Source organism: Macaca mulatta, chromosome 3, assembly GCF_049350105.2.
Source record: "Macaca mulatta isolate MMU2019108-1 chromosome 3, T2T-MMU8v2.0, whole genome shotgun sequence".
In the NCBI taxonomy this organism is placed as follows: Eukaryota; Metazoa; Chordata; class Mammalia; order Primates; family Cercopithecidae; genus Macaca; species Macaca mulatta.
The window spans coordinates 160,431,169-160,458,191 of NC_133408.1; the positions used below are offsets into that span (position 1 = coordinate 160,431,169).

At 36.1% G+C, this 27,023-nt stretch overlaps 1 protein-coding gene and 1 non-coding gene across 2 annotated transcripts in view; both read left to right on the forward strand.

The window, feature by feature from the left end:
* The window catches only part of KCND2 (potassium voltage-gated channel subfamily D member 2), a 487,058-nt gene that overhangs the window by 399,379 nt on the left and 60,656 nt on the right, over positions 1-27,023 (forward strand).
* LOC114677186 (U6 spliceosomal RNA) lies at positions 10,764-10,867 on the forward strand. The gene has a single exon (XR_003728489.2). It is a non-coding gene; the product is annotated as a U6 spliceosomal RNA (small nuclear RNA).

The following is a 27,023-nucleotide window of genomic DNA, read 5'->3' on the forward strand; positions in this document are numbered from 1 at the left end:
GTAGTATTGTTTTTAATCCGGTAAAAAAATCTCATTAAAACAATTATCATTTTATTATCAGAAAGTACTACATAACTGAATCATATCTATATCCCAACATATCTCTCAAATGAACAAGGCTTCAATGATAAGATTACATTCCATTCTTTGTGACACAGTTCTACACAATGGATCTCTCTATTGCATGTCTCTGCAATAGCCATACTCTACAAAGAACATAAAATGTGTGTGCTATTTGTGATGTGTGAGGGGAAGCACACTGAAGTAACATATCGAATAGAATATTTATTCTTTTTTTTTTTTTTTTGGTTCTTAAATAAAGATGAAATTATTCTTCAAATTCTCTTTGCCTTTCTTACTTCAGATAAAATGTGGCTTAGGCACCCAATCAACTACCAAAACAAAAGCACCAAAGAGAAAGATTTAAAGTTGGAAGGTGAGGATGGAATGAAGATCTGTACCTGATCCTGATATCTGTCACCTACTCATTTTCTTCAATAGATCCCAATGCTTTGTAAATCACTAAATGACTGCCAGCACATTGGTTGATTCATCTGAATGCTTTCAGGCTAAGAAAACGTTTCAACAGAAGCCTTACCCTTGTATGTATGGGTCCTATGCAGGAATATAACTAGAACTGTTTATTGATCCTCAGCTGTCCTATGCAGCTCTCCACATCCTCTGAGCCTGACCTCAGTTGCAACACAACAAGTCCCTCTAGACAAATATCTGATATATAGTATCATTTGGAAGGGTAGATTTGCACCTTGTAGCAGTACATGGTAGGTTGAACGTAATTTAATTTCTTCCTCATATACCTTCTTGAAGCATTTTCTTAGTACTCATATTACTACATATCTTACTACCAGAATTCACTCAACTGGTTAGATTAACAACAACAACAAAAAAGAGGTTACAGATGAGATTAGTTTATGATCCAGTGAGCAATCAGCAATAAAAAGACCAAAATAACAAAAATGCAGGGATTTTTTTCACAAAATTATGTTATGCCTTCCACCTGCTTTAGTTTTTTGAAATAATTGGATAATTAAAAAGATGACAACTCATGACAATCTTCCAATTTTATGATGATTTTGCTAAACATGATAAACGAAACCTTAAAAACTTCAATTTTTTAACTTTCACTTTTTAAGTTTACTAAATTATTTAATTATAGGATTGATATAACAATAGAAATACAAGGTATAAGGAAAAAATAATTTACCTCCACCATTCTACTCTGGCTTCATCTCCCTGAGATAACCAATGCTAACCTATCTATATTTATAGTTCCTACTTTTCTCTATGCTCACAAAAATGTGCTTACATACAGATGATTACATGATTACTTTTCTGTAATATGGCATGTGTTTCTACTTGATACTTTGTCATGGATACAATTCCAAAATAATGTGTCTACAGGAGAGGTTGTAGTGAAAACATGCACCACAGTATTTCCCAACATTCAGCTGCAGTTTCTTTCCTATCTTTCAAGAAACACCAATTAGTTTCATCACCACTGTTATATACCACAATTAATATTCTAGGGACATTAGAGTACTTGTGCTCAGTGATTCAATTATTGTTCCAGGATATTTGCATAGGAGAAAAGAGGTCTAAGCATGTCAGGTAATTTCTCCATGACCTTTAATGACCGAGAGTGGTGGCCTTCCTTTCAATACCAAATCCCTTTTTCCAAACTGACACTTTTGTGAAGGCATACACATGCGTGTTTATGCGAGCACACACACACACACACACACACACACACACATACACTGAATCCTGGGTGGTTAATCTTAGGCAGTTTCTACTGTTTCTGTGTTTTAGTTTTGTTGGTTGGTTGGTTTTTCGGCCTTCTTATCATCATAAATGTCTTTGGCTTTAGAAACAACTGCTTTTGCTTATTTGGCACACTACTTACTTATTTTTCTGCCTTGGCCAAACTACTTTATAAACCAATCATCAGCAACTTTGAATATAGTCATTAGTACATGTAAAATTATACATATGCTTTAAATCTTCACCAGACTGATCCAAATTTGTATCTTGGTATTTTGAATGTAATACACTGCTATACTCAGGGTATAATTCATATAATAACTTATTTAATAGGAGAGAAGAAATGAAGGGAGGAAGGGAGGAAGAGAAGAAATCAAGGAAAAGAGAACGGGAGACAGAAAGATATAAACAACAAAAAATACATATTTAGCATCAACGTTTAAAAGATAATAATTGGCCGGGCGCGGTGGCTCAAGCCTGTAATCCCAGCACTTTGGGAGGCCGAGGCGGGCGGATCACGAGGTCAGGAGATCGAGACCATCCTGGCTAACACGGTGAAACCCCGTCTCTACTAAAAATACAAAAAACTAGCCGGGCGCGGTGGCGGGCGCCTGTAGTCCCAGCTACTCGGGAGGCTGAGGCAGGAGAATGGCGTAAACCCGGGAGGCGGAGCTTGCAGTGAGCTGAGATGCGGCCACTGCACTCCAGCCTGGGTGACAGAGCAAGACTCCGTCTCAAAAAAAAATAAAAAATAAAAAATAAAAGATAATAATTATCTAACTAGCAGAGGCCACAGATAGAGCTCCCAATATTTCGAGATAGTTTTATGTTACAGGTTTTCAAGCACAAGTGAAATTAGAAGGACATGTGTCAAGGACAATTATGTTGGTGAGAAAACAGAATTTATGAACCCTTGATTTTCTTCCAGTCCCTAAAGCTTTGATTCCATGTTGCATCTACGGCTTTCCAGATGCCTTGGCTGTGACGTTAGTCATTCAGTAATTATTCTAAGCAGAGAAATCTGTAGATGAGATGTGTGGAGTTAGGTAAACTTTACTGTAATGCTCAAACCACATATAGTAGAAAAATATTTACCAAGTTAACATCTTAGAGTCCCAGATCTATTCCAGAGAAAAGTAAAACATACAACTATCTTCAGAGATATAGTATACTGTATTTAATTATAATTTGTTCTGGCTTATTGCTTTTCATTTTACAAAATCCACAATGATGTGGTTTACTTAACCAGATTTTAAAACCCAGGGCCATAAAATGCTGATAACTGTTTCAGAAGAGTGCAGTGGCACTCTAGTTTATAAACATAGTGACTTCTTGCTGCTCATGTTTTAGTGCAAACAAGTAGATATATAAGGGACATTGAAGTAAATAACTGTTGTGTATCATCATCATAAAACCATTGAATAATTGCTGAAATAATCTGATTTTGTTTAAGAGTTGGGTGATTGATGAGTTGACAGTTATTTATGTCTTTCTATAGGTCTAAATTTTAAAATACACCAGATATTTAAGTTGAATGTGACATTCTCTCCTAGGCAACTGCTAAGCTTAATTTATTGTACATGTACAAATTTACTTGATACACCAATGCGCTTTTCAGTATCTTAAATTAATTCCTCATTAACTGTTTTATTTTACTGAGTTGAATACCTGTATAGCACAAAAACAGATTCCAGTTCTTTATTTTCTTCCAAGTAATGTCAACAGCTTTCATTCCTTCAGGGTATGAAGGCAGGGTGTTGTGTATGCCTGTGGACTGGTAGCAATAAAAACAACATAAAATTAGTTAAAGAGGAAGAAGGAGAATTGGGAGATTTTGTGTGCTGCTTTTACTAATCTAAAAGAAATTGTTAAAGTCATTTACTTTACATTCTCTTTACGATAATTGACTCACACAACCCATCTTTTTTTCCTCAAATAATTTTGCAATGATCAAAGTAGATTGGATCTTTCTGTGGCTCTATCTGTTTATTACAAGCACAATTATTCAAGTAACAGATAGGGAAGTAATTCATAAACATGCACACCCAATCAGGTATAAATCTGCAGATGCTCCATTAGTAATTAAAGATAATATTTCAAATACGGTCCATATTTTTTGCAAATAACAATGTATTAAATATTAAGTTTTTGATTAGACAAAATTTCAAATCAATCGGAAAATAGTACTGGAGGGGAGGGCATAATTATTAAGAAAACTATTATTGTATGTAAGTATTTCAAAAAATTTAAAGGACTTCATTTTGAAAGATCAAGTAGGTTTGACAAGTATTTACATGTGAGTGCATCATGCCTGTCCAGCATTATATCATGAAATATTTTACATCATGGATCAATCTGGTAAACTATTAGCCATGATTCTAAGTATGCCCTTTAGGGTAGGGAGAGGAAGAGGGGACATTTAAGATCTAAAGAACATCATGATCTATGGTTTTGAAAAGCAGAAATAAAGAGAAAGAACACAATCAGCAAAGAGAAATACCAAATTCCTTCCACAGAAGAAAGATAAATGTAATTGGCCAGTTTTGAATACCTATGTGTCAGGGACCCAGTTTCTTTCTAAAGATAATAAAGTAAAAGATGCCATTGTTTTACTTCAAGAATCAATAATCTAGTATGAAAATAATACAATTTTAATAAAATAGAGTCACAGAATGTAAATGATACTTTAGGCCACCCTTGAGAACTTCAGATTAGGATTTTTTTACCCTGTATTTACTCAGTGAGAACTCAGCATAGATACAAATAAGAATGTTGCTATTTCTTTGTTCCTTGTTCACATTGTGAGACATGCATAAACTCTTGCAAGAGCATCCCTCAGGCCTGCCCTCTGGACCCAACCCTAAATTTGCTAGGCTAAGTTAGCACAGTTAGCCTGACTTTTAACCACTAGCCTCCTCCACTGAACAACAAACTCCATCAAAGCATAATGCTAGGATTTGCCTCTTTTTACTTGCCACTCATATATGTTCTCTAAGTAATGCAAGGGAAGACAGACAAACAAAAATGAAAAATAAAATATAAAATACAAACCTCTGTAGTTAGGAAATAAAGAGTAAAGAAATTTTAGGTACACATATATTCAATGTATCTCAGTTCTCATATTTATTTTTTTTATCTACACCAAATCAAAGAACAATTGCAGAAAGGGTAAGAGGAGAGGGAGAGAGAGAGACAGAAGGAAATGAACAGAAAAAAAGACTCTAAGTCATGCAAAAGACTTCATAAGGAGGAAGTACATCGCAAGCTGAACTTCAATCAGCAATCACTTCTTGGGTGTAGAGTAGCAGATTTATTTGAAGTCTAGCCTCTTTTTCCCTTGGTGGAATAAGACTCTTACTGTAGCAAAGGGTTTGATTTCTTATTTTAAATGTGATAAGGAAAACATAGTATGACTGCTAGTTAGAGTGATGTGGTCCATTTACAAAGATTCTTAACTTTGGGAGACATTTAAGATTCCAATAAAAACCGTATACCTCCCCAGAAAACTGTAGATGCATGTACTTATAAAGTCTTGTGCATACAGCTTCAAAGTGTTCTCAAAATCCTTGCAGCCATCCAGGGATCAAGGTTTGGGGTATCATGTTGTCTTTATCTCATCTTCATCTCCAATAATTACGGTAATAAAGGAAAGAAGAAAAATATGAACCCCATACTGGCTGTATACAAAAATCTAAGGAGTGGCATCTGACTGGATCAGATCGCTGCATGTATGTCATAAGAATCTAGGAAGCACCAAGTTGAGTGAGATTAATGAGCCTGCAGCCCCATATTCCATTCCTAAGAGTGGTATTAAGAAATACTGGCAAGCAAGGGACATACCCTAATGGTTTTCTTTTCAGCTAAGAGGCATTAGAGTTCTTCAACCAAATATATCTTTCTCATAATAATCTAATTTCTGTCCCTACTCAGTAGACAAAAATATGCCCAAACTTGTCTCTTTATTGAACTTCAGAAGGAGAGTAAAAATAAAAAGAGAACAAAGAGATGGCTGTGACGGACTTGTCACTCTACCCTGATCTCAGCTTTTTTTCCCTCACAAGAAACAAATATGCTTCTCAGGTGTGAGAAGGTAAAGACAACATGTAATACCAAAGTAAACTCATTGTATTCTGACAGCCCTCACCAGAAGCCAGAAAAAAAAGAGTACATTTAAATATCTCATTAAGAAGTTTATTATACCTGAGTAACTCAGAGGAATCACGCACACATTCAAATGTGTGCATCTCATAACTCCAAAATAAAATCAAAATTCAATGAAGCACTCTCAAATAATGGTTTACTAGAGAAAAAAAAATTAAAAACTGGGACAAGGTTGCGCATTTAACCAGTGTGCTTATATTATCAAAATGAGTGGATTTTCTTCCTTGAAAAATTTCACACATCAATGGTAACATAAAGTTCAGTAATTATATTCTATCTCCTATCTTTCCAACACTGTGTGATGCAGTAGTTCTTCTGTGTCAAGATGTAAAGCAGCTGGGAATTGAACAAAATTAAAACACATTTCACATAAGTCGTGAGCTGAGATTACCTCTTTTGCCCAAGTTGAAAGCATCGAAGAAAAAAAGAGTAAAAGAAAGGAAAGTCTTTATAACAACAGGCCTTTAAAATAATTATCCCTGCATTAAAAATACCAGCAAACAAAATTCTAATACATCCGAATTGTCCTTTAATTTTTTTTTTTGATTTTTCAAAATGTTTCTTAACATAAAACATCAAGGTGGTTGGTTGAATAGTAAAATTACATTGCATCAGTTTCAGGATATTAGTTCAGGTCTAATAAAATTTTAATAGAAATATGTTTAATGACTTTAACTTACTGCTGAATGAATAGTACTCTGCAGGATTTGATAGTATATGACTCGAGAAAAGATTATTAAGAAGAAATATAAGGCACTTTTATAAAAGATATTTGCAGGAAACCATTAGATGATACAGAAAATCAATAATGCCCTAGTGCCAATTTCAGCAATATTAAAATTACGGTGCTCGTTGATATTTATGATGCTAGAGCTACCAAATCATTTCATTTTTATCTTTCACTACATTGGCATTTTTCTTTGTTATCTAGGACCAGTTGCAAAATTTGATCCATGCCTTTAAAACATGTTTTACAGATGATCCTGTTTCTAAACAGCTCTTCGAAGGAAGAACTTTAACAGTCTATTCTTTATACTTTCAGTGTATAAATGGATTGGTAATGTTCTTTCCTTTTAGGGAAGGCATAATAATTGTAAAATATTAAGACATTGAAAATGGATCTTAGTAGAACCAAATAAATAGGACTTAATAAACAGAGTTGCTCAGCTTACTTTTTTCCAAGAGGAAAAGAAAAATGATAGTCTAGCCTCATTATCTCACATGTTTAAAACTGAAGTCCAAGCTGTAATGAATTGTTCAAGAGTGAAATTGTGTATAGAGTACAAACAAATATCTCAAATATCTTGATTTTTTGCCATGTCCTTCTCCAAGTTCCCCCAAATTATCATGCAAACAGGAATATAGAGCTTACACTTATTTGGCTTTTGAAGTAACCCTGTGATTTTTTTTAACTGGCTAGACTATTATAAACAATGGAATTTAGATAAATTGGTAGAATCAGAAGAAGAAATAATGAATGGTAAAATACTGTCGCCACCATTTTTTGACTTGGTGCCCTGGATATAAAAAAACAAAAACTATTTAACTACATGTCCCAGCTAGTAGGCTTCTCCACAGGTAAGGAGACACAAAAAGATAAGCCACCGGTAGGCTGTCTACAATTGCTGTCTCCAGCTTTAAAAGGACAAAAAAAGTTTAATGATTTCCCAAACCCTGAACTCCTCGAGTTATAGAAAATAAAAATAGTAACTGCCTGAGGCAATGTCATCTCACTGGTGGCTTCCATGAATTGTGAAGTCTGCGCCAGTGATAAGAGGCTGGGAGAAAACTTTCAGATCTTAACCCGTGCTAAAACTCTTATGAGTCAAGCTTTTTCCATAGTAGCCAATCGGATAATTTTTAAGCATTAAATTCACATACACTAACACATGTAATAGCAACAACAGTAATAATAAAGGCTAGAGGGAGGGTACACATTAACTCTTAACGGAATCTGAGTCTACTGCCTATAAAGATAAAGATGTGTTAATTACATATAAAGCTTTCTGCAGGACCATAGTCTTCTTGAACTTAGAGGGGTTGAGGGATAAAAGGCTACATTTTGGGAACAGTGTATACTGCTCAGTATAAGGGGTGCACTAAAATCTCAGAAATCACCAATTAAGAACTTTTCCATGTAACCAAAAACCACCTGTACACCAAAAATCCTGAAAATTAATAAAATAAAATAAAAAGTCATTGCTAATACTGCATTTTGACTTAAACATTTCTCTAACTTCTTCTACCATCCAGACCAGTGTATCATTTTTTTCAGGATCGTATAGAATTTTCCAGACTTCATTTTCTAGGTCAATCTGAGAACCAAATATAAACATGTGAAATATGTGCTAATGCTTACCATTTATATTTTCTGCTAGTTGATAGTTATTTTTTTATTTTTAATGAGCATTCCTTGGATAGTGTTAAATCAGACATTGGCAACCTCCCAAAGATGGAGAAGGGGTGGGCTTTCAGCGTGTCACAGGCCCATGTGTTTGTTCCTGACTAGATCCCCATTCCTGCTGCTGTCCAGAGCCACCACCAACCTCCCCAAGAGTCTGATTTATCACCCTGAGTGAAATCAGAAATTCACTGTAAAACCGTGCCCCACCTGCCTCCAGCTTCCTGGGGTCTGGCTTTTGAAAAGGGATGAATAGGGCCGGGCATGGTGGCTCATGCCTGTAATCCCAGCACTTTAGGAGGCCAAGGTGGGCGGATCACGAGGTCAGAGGATAGAGACCTTCCTGGCTAACATGGTGAAACCCCGTCTCTACGAAAAATACAAAAAAATTGCCAGGCGTGGTGGCCTGTAGTCCCAGCAACTCGGGAGGCTGAGGCAGGAGAATGGCATGAACCCAGGAGGCGGAGCTTGCAGTGAGCTGAGGAGATGGGGCCACTGAACTCCAGCGTGAGCGACAGAGCAAGGTTCCATCTCAAAAAAAAAAAAAAAAGAAAGAAAAAGAAAAAGATAAAAAAGAAAATGTATGAATATAGAACATTGATGTTATTATTACCTCTGAAAAGATTGCTAGTCCTTGGTCTAGACTATAATTATGTTTGTTTACATTTAATAGCTATCTTCCAACTACATAAATTTCCCCATTCCAACTTTTATGTTTGTGCATGTAAATATGTTCATTTCTAATGAGATAAGATTAGTTTTCTTTTTAATTTGTTTACCAAGTGTGCTAACCATAGAATCCTCCACAAATGCCATAGATCAGGGGTCCCCAACCTTTTTGTCACCAGGGTCCAGTTTCATGGAAGACAGTTTTTCCACTAGTTAGATTTTCATTAGGAGCGTGCAACCTAGATCCCTCTCATGTACAGTTCACAATAGGGTTTGCGATCCTGTGAGAATCTAATGCTGCTGCTGATTGGATAATCTGATTTGACAGGCGTTGGATGCCGGTCTACCGCCCGGGAGTTGGGGGTCCCTGCCATAGGTGATCTACCTGAGATCTGGATAGAGGAGGCACTCAATAAATATTTATTGCATTAAATAAGCATGCCAACTCACTGTACAACAGCAACCAACTCAGTTCCTAGAAAACCAGGCCATTCAATCATCTTCTCGCCTCTCCTCACCACTCTCATACATAGGAGACTCCTCTCTATACCAGATCTTATCATTCCACAGCATTTTAACGTCCACATCTGTGACCTATTTACCACTTAAAACTAGACACAGCTTATATCCAATGTTACATCCTTTCAGACACCGTCTTGCCAGTTTTTTCTGCCCCTTGATCTATTTCCCCAATTAGAACCGTCAAACCTGCATCATTCTACATATTCCCTCTTCACTCAGTTTCACTGAAAGTGGGTAGAAGAAATATCACACAGGAATGATCTCATGATTTAGCTGATTCTTTCTCATTCCTCAAAACATGCTTCCTAAAACTTTCTCAGCTTATCCCCACCCCTTTTTTTGTAAATTTATCTGCATCTAAGCCTCTCATGGTCTTCCTATCTTCAAAGAGCAGTCTTTATTTCTTTCAAAGCCTATCCTCACCTGCCCTTTTATTTTCATCTCCTTCTGCTTCCTCAGGGACCTTCCTTAATGGATTATCTCCTAGTTCTATAGTATGTTCAACCTACTTCTGTTCAGTGATTCTTTCACTATAATGTAGACATCTGCTTATTTAGAAAATCTGTCTTTGAGTCCTGTTACTCCTTCCTTTTCTTCCTGACATAGAAAAATAAATCATAAAACAAAAGTTCACTCCAGTCCAAAGGGAAAATGTTCACTTCCTACAATTCATTCACTCAAACTCTAAAATTCTACTCCAAAAACCACTCTCACTACAATTATCGATATACTCCTTGATGTTGTATACAATGGATACATTTCAGACATGTTGGTGACATTTTCAGAGTAATGAAAGCTACTGACCCCTCCTACCTGTTGAAATGCCTTTGTTGGCTTTTATAGCACAGTTTTCTCCTAAGTAATCTACTGCTCTGGCCCCTCTGAAGTAGATAGCTGTGTTAATTCCTCTCTCTGTGTCCACAATAACATTTCTTTGGTTCCTTCTCAGCCAAAAGTTCCCCTAGTTTTCACATTCTCCCTGGGTATACCATCCATTGTTGCTATGCTTTTAAATTACCAACTATAGTCAATGAGCCAGATCTATCAGCAGATCAGACTTGTGTCTCCCTAAAAATTCATATGTTGAAACCCTAGCCCCCAGTATTTTAAAATATGACTGTATTTGGAGATAGGGACTTTAAAGAGGTGATTAATAAGTTAAAATGAGACCAAGAGGGAGGAGCCTCATCTCATTTGATGAGTGTCCTTAAACAAAGAGGAAATTTGTGCTCTCTTTGGCAGTGTATATACTAAATAGGAAGGATACATAAAAGATTAGCACAACCCCTGTGCACGGTTGACATGCATATCTGTGAAGTGTCTCATATTAAAAGACAGAGAAAGAAAGAGAGAAGTTTGAAACTACTTGAAATCTGAACACACAGAGAGACAACAGGGATGTGTGTGTGTGTGCACAGAGGAAGGACCACGTGAGAACACAGTGAGAAGGCAGCCATCTGCAAGCCAAGGAAACAGCCTCTGGAGAAACCATACTTGCCAACACCTTGATCTTGGACTTCTCATCTCCAGAGTTGTAAGAAATCAATTACTATTGTTTAAACCATCCAGTCCGTGGTATTTTGTTATGGCAGCACTAGTAAACTAACCTGAGATCCTTCTCTTGAGCTCCAGATTCCTCAATAGAGAAGCATTCTAGTAAACAAAAACTGAATGTTTTGTAACTTCCCAAATCCTTGTTCGCAATTATATTCATTTTTCTACCCTCAAAATCTGATTCTCTTCTTTTATTCCTATACTGATAGTAGGAATACAGCTAACCAGTCTCCCAAACCAGAAACCTGGGAGTTATCACTGGTACATTCAGTTTTTTCATCCACCAATTTTACTCGTTTACCAAGTCATGTTCATACTGCAAATCTAAAATCCATCCTCCTTCTCCATATCATTATTTCCCACTTAAATGTTTTATCAACCTCCTTGTTGGTTTCCCATCTTACTACAGCCAGAATAAACTTAGCAAAATGCAGATCTCATTATGTCATTCCTTTGCTATAAATTTTTCACTGGTTTTTCATAGCCAACAAAATAAATCCTAAGTCTTCATTATGGCATAAAATGCCCTCCACAGCCTAGTGACGGCATCCACTATCATCTGCCTTTCCCAGTCTATAGTCCAGGCATCCTGAATCACGTGAAGTTTTTGAAGGTTGAATAATCTTTCCTCCTTGCCTTTTTCCAGCCTTCCCTTCATTACCTGCCTTTTTTATTATTATTAGTAGTAGTAGTAGTATTACAGGAGCCTCCCTCTCTCGCCCAGGCTAGAGTGCAGTGATGTGATCTCAACTCTTCTGCCTCCCAGGTTCAAGCGATTCTCCTACCTCAGCCTCCCAAGTAACTGGGACTGCAGACATGCATCACCACCCTGGGCTAATTTTTGTATTTTTAGGAGAGATGGGGTTTCACCATGTTGTCCGTGCTGGTCTTGAACTCCTCACCTTAGGTGATCCTTCCACCTCAGCCTCCCTAAGTGCTGGGATTACAGGCATGAGCCACTACGCCCAGCCACCTGCCTAACTATCATTCTTCTCCTACAAAAGTAAACACAGACGACATTTGTGGAAAGTCTTACTTAAATGACCTGCCACAGGCTAGCCTGATCTAGGCGCTGCTCCAGTAACAGCCGTGAGAGCTTTGTGTATATTAGTTCCCTATCACACTAGCATTGCAATAGACTCTTTACGTGTGAGTCTAAGGCACTGGATTTAAAGTCTTTGAAAAACCATGTCTTTGTATCCTGAGGGTCCGTTATGAATTCAATAAATGTAAATTGGTGGAAGAATAAATGAATGAATGAATGAACATATGAATGCAGTTTTAGGCATGTCAAATTCCTCATAGAATTTCCTGAGGGATAAGCCATTAGTAGACACAGATATATTCTGAGTCTGAGAATTTTCTTAGATAAATGTTTTCAGATAAACACCCTAGTCCCTCAAGGTATTAAATTTTCCCAACTCTTATTTAAAAAATACAGCCACTTCCTACAGGCAATTTATTGGCATATCTACTTACTTCCACAGTTTCATAAACATCTAATGTCATGGTCAAACACATGTGCCCTTAAGGCCAAGGTCCTCAAACTTTGTATTGCTTTATATTACTTATATTCTACCAGGTGAGTGTGTGTTGGAGGGGAAGTTCTTCTTTTCTCAAAAAAGTGAAATAGTAAAGTATACCTTTGTAATACAATTGATTCAAAATAAGTAGGCCCTAAGTGTGCATCACTTTGGAAAGCAATTATTTTGATTTTTACTAAAGTTTTATAATTACTATTCATTAAAATTTCATCTTATTCCAGCCTCCAACAGAAGTTTAAAAAAAAAAAATCTACCTACCTGCAGCTTTTGTTGAAAATATGAGTTTCTTTTCCTGCTTTTCTTACAAGTCTCTCAAATTACTCAACTTTCTTATCTACTAATTCTTATCTAGTAATTTAGAGTCACTACAAATTGTTCTTACTACTGCGGCTTGCTAACTTCTTGGGTTTTTAACTGTATCATTCTTTACTGAGTTTCTACTGCTTTTTGTTTATTTGTTTGTTTGTTTTTAGAGACAAGGTCTTGCTCTGTCGCCCAAGCTGGAGTGCAGTGGCGCGATCTCGGCTCACTGTAATCTCTGCCTCCTGGGTTCAAGTGATTCTTCTGACTCAGCCTCCAGAGTAGCTGGGATTACAGGAATGCACCGCCATGCCCAGCTGGTTTTTTTTTTCTTTATTTTTTTTTTTTGCCATGTTGGCCAGACTGGTCTCGAACTCCTGGCCTCAAATCTGCCTGCCTGGGCCTCCTAAAGTGCTGGAGTTACTGGCGTGAGCCACCACACACTGCCAAGTTTCTACTGTTTCTTAATGGTGAATGCATGTTTACATGAAGCATATGCCCAAGTCTCTGGAATATGTATAAGAATGAGTTATAGAGAGACTTCCTACCTGCTATAATACATACCTATTTCTATCTCAGGCCTGTGTGCCTGCAGCTAGAACTGTAGATGTCAGGAATAGGATGACCTCTCAGGTATTATGCTTGCATAAAACTTTGTTATTCCTCAATTATCTCATTTATCATAGTATTATAATGAGTGATAAAGCTGTTGTCCCCTTGACTAGTTTATAAGTGAGCATAGTGTCTTCCTACTTATCTGTCTTTATTATTTTTTATTTTTTGAGACAGAGTCTCTTCCTGTCTCCCCAGGCTGGAGTACGGTGGTGTGATGTCAGCTCACTGCAACCTCTGCCTCTTGAATTAAAGCGATTCTCATGCCTCAGCCTCCCTCATGCCACTACGCCCACCTAATTTTTGCATTTTTAATAGAGATAGGGTGTGGCCATGTTGACCAGGCTGGTCTTGAACTCCTGACCTCAAGCGATCTGCCCGCCTCAGCCTCCCAAAGTGTTGGGATTACAGGCATAAGCCCAACCTCTCTCTGTATTCTTAGCACCAGGAACAACCTAGCATTTATAGATGTTCAACAAATGGTTGTTGTTTTAAATTGCTTTAGCCAGCTTCTTATCTCTTGTCAATGTTGAAATAATTTTCCTTAACTTTTTGGTAGGGTAGAATCTTTTTTTTAAATGCTTCTTTTTAATTTTTTCAGTCAAATGAATGTTTAATCATTAACTGTAAACCCATTTTGGATGTATTTTACCATGTTTAGTTGCAGTTTAGACATCACTCAGTCCCACCATACTCTGCTCTGCATCACTGAATTTATTGCACCAAATTCAGTTCCTAGCTGTCTTTAAACTATATGGACTGTTAGTCTTTCTTGGTTATCCATATAGTTTGGAAACCTGTCTAGTATTTTCTTTCTCAGGCTCAAAACTCTATTTATTCATTTTAGAATGTAGGTATTGTATATTGGCCACAACTTCATATTTCTATTGATTATTACACTGTGATTCATATTAAGATAGATATATTTCAAGATACCAAAGATGAGTTATGAAGTGAACAAAAATGCTTATCAATGATTTACATTTATCCTGGGAAATACTATACATCTATTTGCCATGGTAACCAGGCTTGTTTTCTTACACCATTTCTTTCCCTTGCATCTCTGGCCTGTTTGAAAACATAGCGACCAAAATGCTAACTAATACAACCATTTGATGATGCCGGATAGGAAAAAGAAAAAAGATTACGTAGCCACAATCTACATGAGAACTAAGCATGCACTTTCTTTTAAAGGACTTATCTGAAGTGATCTAATTGACTGTGTTGTTGAAGGACAGAAACCTGAGATCATAAAATCATAACTAGTGAGTTTGAATCCTGTTTAAATAAACATTCATTAAATCCAATGAGTAATACCCACGGAAAATCAAGCAAGTGTGTAATCACAGTAACTTGAAAACTGCTATTCTTAATCTCGGGGACTCTATCAGTGATCAGCCTGTCAGGACTTAAGAGCAGAAGGTAACTATCACAAGGTCTTTGGAAAGGCATAAAGGCAGGAATCACAAGTAAAGGACCTGCTAGAATTTAGAGACAGTGCAATAGGGACAGTGCTACCAAAAAGGTATCTGTGAATAAATGGAAATGCAAAGTATTTACATGACTCACATCAGGGGGTCTTTGCGTAGCCAGTCACCTTGGAATGAATCAGTACCAGGGAAGAGTAAACCAATAAACCAAGAAATTGATGATGAGAACTAGAGAAGAGTCATAAAATAAGGTGAAGAACAGACCATTTGTGAGTCCCAAAGGTTCCATATCCAGCTAGTCTTTGTGAAATAGTTGAGGATAGAAGTGGGTCTGCTGTTGAGTTTCTGTGACCATTGGTGGTAAGAATTCAAATATATATAAAATACTCAAGGCTAACTTAACTGTTACTTTAAATTATAGAAATCTGAATATCCAGAATATAGAACACAGGATCCCCTCCTTCTGGAGACATCAAGAATATAAATCAGATGAAATCCGTTAGTCTTTGAGACATCACCTCTGATAATTACACGTGGTGTTAATAGTTTCATTTTTGCTTTTGAAATGCTGTTACTTCAAAGACTAGCTGCTGAAGGAGAAGATTGCAATATAAATGAGATATTTAATTCCTAAGGTGCCTAATATAGGCTTATGTTTTAAAAGAAGATTCAAGCTTATTTCTAGGTCAGTAAAAACATGTATAGCAACTGTTATTTTAGGGTTCATGAAACTACTCAGTAGTCCATATACTTTAATCTATGTTGCATCTATATCCTTTATTGAAAACATAATCATTAATTTGTGGGCCATTTTTGTGGAACTGTCAGTGGGATAGATGGCCTTTATGAATTGAGACCAAAGCTGATCCTTCACGCAATTTACTGAAAATAATAAGCCTTATCAGAACAGAATACATTCACTGTGTTACATTTAAACATCATAATGATTCTTGAACATAAACTCTGAGATGGTTAGGGGGATCTGACCTTAGCAAGAACATCACTTACATTTATACTAGCATCTAAATAAGCATGGTGCATTCCTAATTTCCTGTATGCATTCAATTATATAAGAGTCAGTACTGTAAAAGTATGTTTTTTAATCCTTGGAGCTCTTCTACCATAGAGATGACTTTATATACATATATACACACACACATATACACATACACAAATACACATACATGTGTGTACATTTACAGTTCATGTATCTATAGCACTTACACTATATATAGTGTGTGTGTCTATATATATATTCTCTCTCAATTGGGGCCTAATGTGAATACAAAAATCCAATTTCAGCTTGAGTTGTATATATGTTTACATTCACAACATAAAAAGTTCTGAAGCTTGACCCAATTGTGCTTGACTTTACTGTTATACTTGTAAGGTAACAGTACTTTCTAAAATATTGATATTGCCCTTAAACATTAAACTCTTCAAAGATACTAAATGTGGTACAGAATATATACAGACAACATGATGAGGCAGTTACATTGCTTACATAAACAGTGAAGTTTCCATATTTGGATGTATTTTCATTGTGTATATATTATTCCATCTGGTAGCCTACCCTGAGGGTTTATTTTATCACCCTACTTGTCCCATAAAGATTCTTGAGATTTTTATTGTAAGAAACAATGAAAATGCTAATTAGTTATATTTTTCATCATAATCTTTTTTTTATACTAAAGGATCTCTCTCCTTTTTTGTTTCTGCTTCTATATGCTATTTCCAATGAGTTTTGTTGCCCCAAAGCTATCATTTTTAGGCTTCTAATATTGTTTTCTGTTCACAGGGCTTAATAACTACTTTTTAATGGATTCTGTTTACCTCAGAGGCAGGCATTTTGGAGAATTCAGCTTATATTAGGGCAGAATTAAAAAATTCTATGTGGCTTTGGGGGCTTCTTCCCTCAGAAAATTAAAATGGTTTAATATTTTGACTGAAAGAGGAGCTGACATGATTCTTTTTAAAATGAGACACTGGGATTTGAAATGGATCACAAAAGAAGACAATCCTGCATGTATTTAAATGCATAGACAGTATATTTTATGCACATAATTATTTTAGCTCTTTTAATTATTATTTCTTACCTGCTTTTAAAAAAATGGCTGCCTAACCAAGCACTGGAAGTTGAGGTTCTGTTGCTTCAATAAACATAACCACGGAGTCCAAGTCGCACATTCTTTTTAAAAGCTTCTTTTTCAACCTAAAATTTTCTCCATTCCTCTGTTCCCTTTAGTCATGAAAAGTCCATTTCATAACTGAATTAAATAATGCTAAATTTAGTACCCAAAAAGGGGTTCTTTAATGTATTCATTTGCTCATTTGAACACGCATTTCTCTGTGCCCCTAATACCTGCATAGATTGATGACAGGCACAAAGGGTCACCTTTTCATAGCGCGGTTAGTGATAGAATAAGGTAAAGGAAAAAGTCGGAGACGGTTTAGACTTCAGTAGACATAGATAAGAGAATTAAAAGGGAAAGCTGCATTTAATTTTAGAGATGATTAATTTGCATGAAAATAGTTGTCACCTACAAGACAATTTAAAGGAGAGCAGTCATTAACTGATATAAGAAACAATAGTCATCACCTACCACAAATTTTTATAGCCCAAACAAGGTACAAAACAGGGAGGACATTGTGCTAGAAGTTGGAATAGAAAATATATGATCCCCGCCTCTTTACTATCTGGCTGGGAAGACAAGATTAATTCCAGAAAGCATTATCTTCATTTTATCTCCACCTTCTCACTCCCTGGCCCTTTGTCAATATTTCTCCTCTGCACTCATCACTATCTGCCTCGTTTTAGTTATTCCTACATGCACATGTGATACTTGTGATACCAGACTATGAACCCCATGAGGGCAACAACTGTTTCATCGCCATATAAATAAAACCAGGCAGCATTCCTTACAACAGAGAACGCATAACAAATATTAGTGAATGAATAAATCAAACTATAAAGCAGGATAACATATGCTAATGCCACATAAATGGGATCTTTGATCAGATATCACGTTAGCAAGGCCTTCTCCAGCCACCTGATGCGTATTGTTCCTCTGGTCTAGCAGCTCTTTAACCACTCACTCTGCTTCATTTGCAAAATTCTTATTGCTACCTTTCATATAGTAAATGTTAACTTATTTTTAGCATAATACAGTTGTATATAAGCTCTTTGGGAGACGGGAATTTGTTTTATCCACTGCCATAAAAATCCCTTCAATTTAGAGCACTGCCTGACACAAAGTTGCACTCCAATATTTGTTGATCAAAGAAATGAAGAAATAATAGTATAGGGAATACTGATAATTTTTGTTTTAGATAAGTTGATTTTAAGCCATCCAGATATATTTAGTGAATACCCAAATACAAAATGAGAAGGAGCAGGTCCCTTATCTTCTTAAAAATCCTGAGTGATGTGCTAACATAATACTTACATGTTGGTTTAGGTGTTAAACTATCAATAATATCATGCTTTAAGGTGAATTCCTGTAATTCACATCCAAGAACTGTTTTCATCATTTGAACAAGTTATTCACATGTAGTGTATCTGAAGCCGTATAAACAAGCAACTCCCCAAAGGATACTTATTTCAAACTAGCATTTGGCTGGGATGCGTGGTCCCTAAAGAGCTGACATTGCCCAGGAATATTCATTTCTGAGTGCTGCACTGAGGTCAGGATTCCAGGACCTCTGCTGCTACTAAATAACAGATGTTCCAGTGTTTCAACTTCCTTTTCACTGGCTAGAGGTATGGGGGATATAGGGGTGGCATAGATGGATTCTAAAATGCCTTCCAGTTCCAATGCTTACAGATTATATTATTGATAGTAAGGATGATTCTGATGGAGGAATGGGGAATGTGATGGGAAACAGCAGGATAATCACATTCCAACTAAACACATGTGCTCTGTAACCACGACTTTTTACCTGTGCCTACATTTGGTGACATTTCCGACAGAAATACTTAAAGTGCATCAATAACAAATAAGTTCTCTCTCTGTCTCTCTCTCTCTCTCTCTATATATATATATATTCTATATATATGATATATACATATTCTCTATATATATATGATGTATATATATATTCACCAACCACAAAATGAAGAATTATATATTGCAGTTTCAATAGAAAGTTAATAAACTTCCTTCTACTAAATTTTTATGTATATAAATGAGTTTTAGGCTTTCTAATTTCTCTTCATCTTTTAATTATAACTATTCACATTTTCTTTGTTGAATGTCAAGAAGCCTGCTTATACTATGAAAAAAACAGTTGAAATATGTGAATGCTGGTTTTATATCAGAAATTGAGGATTATTTTTAATACTGTACAAGGAAATGTCCTTTACTGAATGTCCATATGAAATGGCCTTTTTTCATTTCCTAATAACATAATTAGGCTAACTAAGCAGCTAATACTAACTTAAAGATAATTAAATGAAACTCCCAAAAAGGCATAGTTAAAGTCTAAATAGATAATAGTGCAGTGGGAAAGATACTGTTTAAAAGCGATTGATACAGTACTATAAAATGTAATTAACATGAATTTGCTTTAATTGTAGTTGATTGTTTCATTTTCAAAAACATGCTCTCAAATACTGAGAGAACATAAGTTATCATAACTTGAACTTATTCATTTGATCAATGCAATAGTAAACTTTCCTCATTTTCTTTTTTACAAGTTAAGGAACATAAAAATAATTTTTCAAGATTTTTATATGTTTTCTCTAAGTGCAGCTTTTCATTACATAAGTTATTTCTCTCAGGGATATATGGAAGAATTAAAAATATTATTTAAAAACATAGGAATATTAATACACAATAAATTATATTATCAGGATATTTAAAATAAAAATAAGTAGTCTTTCAGGTACATTTTCAGTAATGGTCACATTTCCTAATTGATAGAACACGGTGTAAATTAAAAGCCAGGACTAGTAATTAAAAAAGAATGTAAAATGTGTTAAGATTCCTAAACTATACTATTCTTTCTATGAGACACCAATACATATTCAAAAAGCGTAAAGACTCCATTGAATCAGCCAAAAATTACCAGCGTTCTCCACGAATAGTATATAAACTAGTCCTACTAATCAGCCATTTAATGATTATTGAAAGACACTGTACTCTTTCTGTACTGCAACATTATAGAGCAAAAGCTGGAAAAAAGACTTCAGAAATGAAGCCATGACAAGAGTATCTGAATGGGAAACATGTTTCTATTATACATTCGTTAAAATGCTTTAGCTGTATGTAACACAATAGCCAGTTAAAAGTATTTTAAGAAACAGTTGTTTGTTGTCTCTCTTAACAAGAACTCTGAAGTTAGGCAGTTTAATGGTTGATTCAACAGGTTAAGAATGCTTGTTCAACATTTCTGCTCTGCCATTATTTGGTTTGTTGGTGATATTCCTACTCAGGATGTTAAAATGACTACAGCAGCCATAAGCATCACATGGTCATAGAACGACTTGCAAAGAATAAAGAAAGGTCAGCCTTCCCAAGTGTCGGGGACTTCTAGAAGACTCCCCAACTATCCTGTTGGCTAAAACATCTTTACTTGTCCATTTCTAAACAAATCATTGCCAAAGACAGATGGGATTGGCATGACTGACTTAGACAATATATCAATTTATCTCATGAAACACTGGTTGAATACTACTTTTTTCTGAGCAAAGTTTTGTATCAAGCACCAAGCATCATGCCTATCATCCCGTGCATTTTTGATGAATAAACAAAGAAATCCTATGGGTTTTTTTTATATGCTTTTTCTAATGGTGTCATACAAATGGAGTTAGAGGAGGCACTCCAGTCTACTATGATCTTACTAGTTGGCATTTCTTAAACAAGTCTGCAGGAGGATAGAGTAGTAATGATGAGTATCCTAGAGACCCTATCGTGTAGTGTTGAAAGATGTCAGTAGAACTCAGAAGAGCTTTATCTTCTGCAGAAAGAGACCACAATAGGAGCACTAATTGGAAAGATGCTGGTAGCATTTCTATAGTCTGTGCAAGAAATAGACATCCAAAACCAATGTGAAAAGTTCTGCTTTCTAATTTTCTTAGCAAAAGGAATATTTAATGTATTTAAGTAATACCATAACTGGCATTTCATGCATGTACAATTCTACTATCTAAACATGATTGGGACATTCTATGCCTAGAGAGAAAATATGACTAAGAGGCCTGAAAATTTGAGGAGAGCAGTATAATCAATGACCAGATCAGAATAGCATAGTTACAACAAAAGTAAGTTATAATCCAAAAAAATAGAAAAATAAAGGATGAGAATCACCTGTAAAGTCTACATGATCAAAAATGCAAACTCTTTCATGTTTTTTCTTTAAGAGAAATGAGAAGTGGAAATAACATTTCAGAGATCCATGAACTTGAAGTCTTAAGAGCGTAAATTCATGGGAAGTAATGGTAGGAAAGGCACAGTAAACAGAGATGGTTCCATTGCTGCTTGCAGGAAACAGCCTTCTTCTTTCTCTTTTCTTTACCTTTTAATGATTCTCTGGCTTCTTACTTGAACCATTGGGATAATAGGGACCATCTACAAATAGAGCCTTTATTTAGTAAAATAGTTGTAATAAGAAAGTGGAGTACTTCATCATCACCTGAAAGCAAAAGGGATACTGCTGAGTACAAGGAAAGCCTCTGTCTGTAATTAGAAGTTATTTTCAATGTAGACAAGATTAATCAGAAGAAAAAAGTACAACATGGACTTCTGGAATATTATAACAAGATATGTAAATTTCCTTCTTGGTGATAAGTATAGCAAATTGCTTTATATTTTTCAATCTATTGCTACCAGTTTCATTTTAAGAAGTTAGAGGATTTTGCAATACAAGCAGCTTTTGGCAACACATACTCTGGGTAGACCTTAAGTGTCTCTATGTAGTTACTTTGAGTAGTCTCTGGTAGACCTTGAGGTGGAGCTTACTACTTAGAAACAGTTTACAGCAGGGCTCTTCAATTGCCTGTGGATCCAGGGCCTGTTAGGAACCAAGGTGCACAGCAGGAGGTGAGCAGAGGGCAAGGCAGAGAATCTTCATCGGTATTTACAGCCACTCCCCATCACTCGCAATACCACCTGAGCTTCACCTTCGTCAGATCAGCAGTGGCTTTAGGTTCTCATAGGAACACAAACCCTATTGTGAACTGCGCATGTGAGGGATGCAGATTGCACATTCCTTATGAGAATCTAATGCCTGATCATATGTCACTGTCTCCCATTGCCCCCATATAGGACCACCTAGTTTCAGAAAAACAAGCTCAGGGCTACCACTCGTTCTACATTATGGTGAGTTGTGTAATTATTTCTTTGTATGTTACAATGTAATACCAATAGAAATAAAATGCACAATAAATATAATGCATTTGAACCATCACCAAACCATCATCCCATTCTTGGTCTGTGGAAAAACCGTCTTCCACGAAACTGGTCCTTGGTGCCAAAAAGTTTGGGGACTGCTGGTTTACAGCAAGGCTCAGAAGTAGCAACACAAATGAGTGCTGATAAAGTTAGAAACTCTGTATGTGTCTAAAACAAGACTAGGAGAGTGATAAGAATCCATCTTTCTCCTGCAAGAACTATCACCCTTCCAGATTTGGTTGCTATTAACTGGACTAACCTAAGCATTAAGATCATATAGGCTCTGAAAATCCTTCAGAGTCATTAGAATTTTTGAGGGCTAACATACACCAGTGCATGAGTCTGTCCAGGTTCTCACAAACGCTTCCCTCTTATCAGATTACATGTATAGAGATATCCATCCAACAATGGAAGCAGAGCACTATAGCACTAACTAGGAGGTTGACATGTTGATATCAGATGCTGCAGTGTCAGTGGTAAAATTTGTTTCTCTGAGATAAATGATTTCACAGCTAAAGATGGGAAAATTCAACATTAGGTGTAGTCAGCACCTGCTCTATGAGCTATTTGTCACTGTGGAATCTGGTTTTCTTCAGAGTGGCAGTGTTAACTACATATTTGCTATCACAAAAGTAGTTAAATTTCTACTTCACAGCTTTACTTGAATTCTGATAAAATATATTTTGTTCTACATAAGGGAGAAAGCTCTCTAACAATGAAGAAAGAAAAGTTCTCTAAAAATGAGGAATATTCTGACAAGGACAAATTGTTTGAGAACTTTCTCCTAATATGAATAAGTAAAAAGCAATGCTATTCTGATGCCAAGAGAACCTCTTTCTTCCTGAACCCCGGTGGGCAGAAGTTGTCCTGTGAAATCTGTTTCTGCCTTTATCTATGTTCCTTAGAGGGAAGAGAAGCACAATTCCTAGATCTCACAGAGCATATTCAAGTGACTGAAGATATTACCCTCCTCCTCACTCCCCAAACACATGCCTACACTAAACAGAATGCAGTCATAGAACTTTCTTTCTGGCAAAGAAAGGCATTAATACTTAAGGGATATACCTAAGGATATTTAAATGGAATATGTTTGTGTTTCTGGCACCCCACATAAGAATCCAGATTCTAAATTTAGATTAAATGGTAAATGGATATTTAGATTTTTTTCCCATATCTTGGCTATTGTGAATAATGCTGAAATGAACTTGGGAGTGTAGATATCTCTTAGAGATCCTGATTTTAATACTCTTAGATACATATGCCTAGAAGTGGTATTGCTGTATCATAATGGAGTTCTAGTTTCAAATTTTTGAGAAACCTCCGTAATGTTTTCCCTAGTTGCTGCACCATTTTCCATTCCCACAAACATACAATGGAATATTATTTAACCTTTAAAAAGATGGAAATCCTACTGTTAGCAGCAGCAAATCCACATAGTTCTGCAGCAACCTCAGTTCTTGCCTCCTCAGAAGAAAGAATTCAATTGAGAGGCATAAGGCAGAGAGATGGAGGCAAGTTTTAGAGCAGGAGTTAAGATTTATTAAGAAGTATTAGAGCAGGAACAACAGGAAATAAAGTACACGTGGAAGAGAGCAAGGTGGGGGACTTGAGAGATTCGAGTGCATGGTTTGACCTTTGACTTGGGGTCTCAGATGTAGGCATTCTGCATGTGCAGTGGCCTGCCAGCACCTGGGAAGGGCTACAAGCACAGGGTGTTTACTGGAGTTGTATCCGTGCTCACCTGAGGCATTCTTCCATTACCAGTTGAGTGTTCCTAGAAAAAGGTCACATACCAGTTAAACTCTGCCATTTTGCCTCTCAGTACACGTGCTTGAGTCCATTACCCAGATCCTGAGATCTCATCAGGAAACTGCAGATCACTGGTTTCATTTGTTTCTATCTACTGGAAGACTGCCTTTGCTTGACACCGGTTGTGACCAATTATTATTTTAGAGAGAATCACCTGATGGTCACTTGACATTTCTAGTATGTGTGTGTTTGTGTGTGGAGGGGTCCTCTCCTACCCTGGTCATGTCTGCTTGACTACCTACTATAACACTACCATATGCAACAACATGGATGAACCTTGAAAACATTTTGTTAGGTGAAATAAGCCAGACACAGAAGGACAAATACTGCATGATTCCATGCTCCTCCTCTCCCCTTTACCCTTGACAACCACTGTGCTACCCTCTGCTTCTATGAGTTTGACTGTATTAGTGTCCAGTGGTTGCTGGGGGTTCAGGGGAAGAAAAAATAGGAAGCTCATCTTCAGCAGGTATAAACTTTCAGCTATGGTAGATTAATAAGTTCTAGAAATCTGCTGTATAACATAGTCAACAGTACTGTATTGTACACTAAAAATTTTGTTAAAAGGATAAATCTCATGTTAAATGTTATTGACACAATTTTAAAAATTAGATAAGTATCTGATGTAATGCATATGCTAATTAGCTTGATTTAACCACTCTACAGGGCTTACATATTTCAAAACATCACGTTGGGGGCAAGCATGGTGGCTCATGCCTGTAATCCCAACACTTCGGGAGGCTGAGTTGGGTGGGTTGCATGAGCCCAGGAGTCTGAGACCAGCTTGGGGAACATAGTGAGACCCCATATCTAAAAAGAACAACATAAAAAAAAAACCCATCATGTTGTACATAATAAATATATGCAATTTTTATTTGTCAATTAAAAAATACATATTTTAAAATGATAAACCATCATAAGCAAATTCTAATCAAAGTGTTTACGTAACAATAAGGTTACATAAATATATAATCTTTATAGTTAATGAAATAGGGATTGAGATTTACATTGTAAAACAGACCCTTCTTTCAAAAGTATCTCTTTTGTTACTGAAGTTCAGTTTAATTATACTCTTGATTGCGTAATAAAGGTAGACAGGTAAATATGCAGTATGGAAAGTATTCAGTGTCTAGTTTGGACTGTGAGACTAAATCCCCACTGCAATCTGGTGGACACATTATTGAGTCTCAGATTCCGTCACACACATGGGTGCATATGGCTTTCTTAAAAGCTAAAGCTGCAAAACTAAAGCCACACTATGTACAGATATACTCATTCCTAGTGTACACGTAATGTAAAAAAATGTAAATGACTTAAGAGTCCACTTTAATTAAGGGTTATGTAAATTATGCTCTATACTAGGGGTCTACAGACTTCTTCTGTTAATTACTGTATAGTAAATATTTTCACTTTTGTAAGCCACGATGTCTCTCAAAATCACTCAGCTCTGCTGTTGTAACAAGCAAGCAATCAGAAAAGATGCAAACAAACATGTCTGAGTTTCAATAAAATTTTATTTATCAACACTGAAATTTGGATTTCATGCCATTTTCCCATATCAGCCATTTAAAAATGTAAGGATCATTCTTAGTTTTCAAGTGTTACAAAAAAACGAGGCGGGCTAACTTCACCCACGGTCTGACATTTGCCACTCTGCTCTATAGAGGGGACCTTCCTAGGCCCTGGAGACCCGACATCGCACAAAGAAGAATTTCTTGTCCTGATCTCCTTGAAGCTTCTGAACAGCAAATTCAGCTGCCATGGATTTGTTAGTGTTGATCACTTGTTCAGCACAGTCTTGTCTGATGGAGCAGACGGAAAGCGCTTACCATGTCTATCATCCACAGTTTTTGTTTCAAGATTCTTCCATCTTGATCTCATAGCATAATCCTCTAAGAAAAAAAAATGTTAAAAGAACAAGACTTAAGCCTGGTTATGATTACAAAAATAGAAGTAACTGTACCACTCTAAAGATGTACTTTTGTCTATATTTCCCAGTGTTAAGAGTATCAAAAATGATCTCCTTTTATAAAACTGAGCAAGAGGAAGGGAAGCCTTACCTTATGGATGCCAATAACCGACCCTGAAAATGAAAATAAGATTTTTGCAGATGAGATAACTCTGATGGATTCAAAAGCAGACTCCACATACTCAATTCTCTCTTCCAATTGGTGCTCCCTCTGCTTCACTGTTCTTCAGTTCTTTAGAGAGCCTTATCATGGTTATAATACACACAGAGTGTCACTGTAGTACAGGGTCTTATCTTATGAGAAACAGGAGTATGAGCAGAAAAATACACAGTAGTGGGCCGAATTCAGATACTCGCTTCCAATATCACATTGCATTTTTACTTTCTGGGCAAGAAAAATGTAACATAAGACATAAAATAAAAATATTCCACAAGCCCAATACAGAATAAGAGGAAATAGTGGCATTGTTTTCTTTTTGCATCATCAGTTTTGAATCCCAGTGAATTATGCTGCAATACAAATTTGATTTTTTTAAATGTTGGTGCCTTAAATACATAGACTGAAATAGATGTTTAATTTTATCTTTAAAATAAAACGGTTCCATCTCAATAATCTGATTCCATAGATTTCTTTCCTTTTGTTTATAAAGTCACCATTTACATAATTTAAACTTAATATTTACTTGAAATATACATGACAAACCACTAGTCATAAAGTATAAAATGTAGGTTATCCTTTATTTTATTTTTGGATCAATAATCTGGTTTAGTAATTATGATTTATATGATAGTTTAGACATAAATCTTCACTATCTCTCTCTCTAAAACTACTTAGATAGCATGCTTGAACATTGCAACAATGTGCTTCTTTGTAGCATG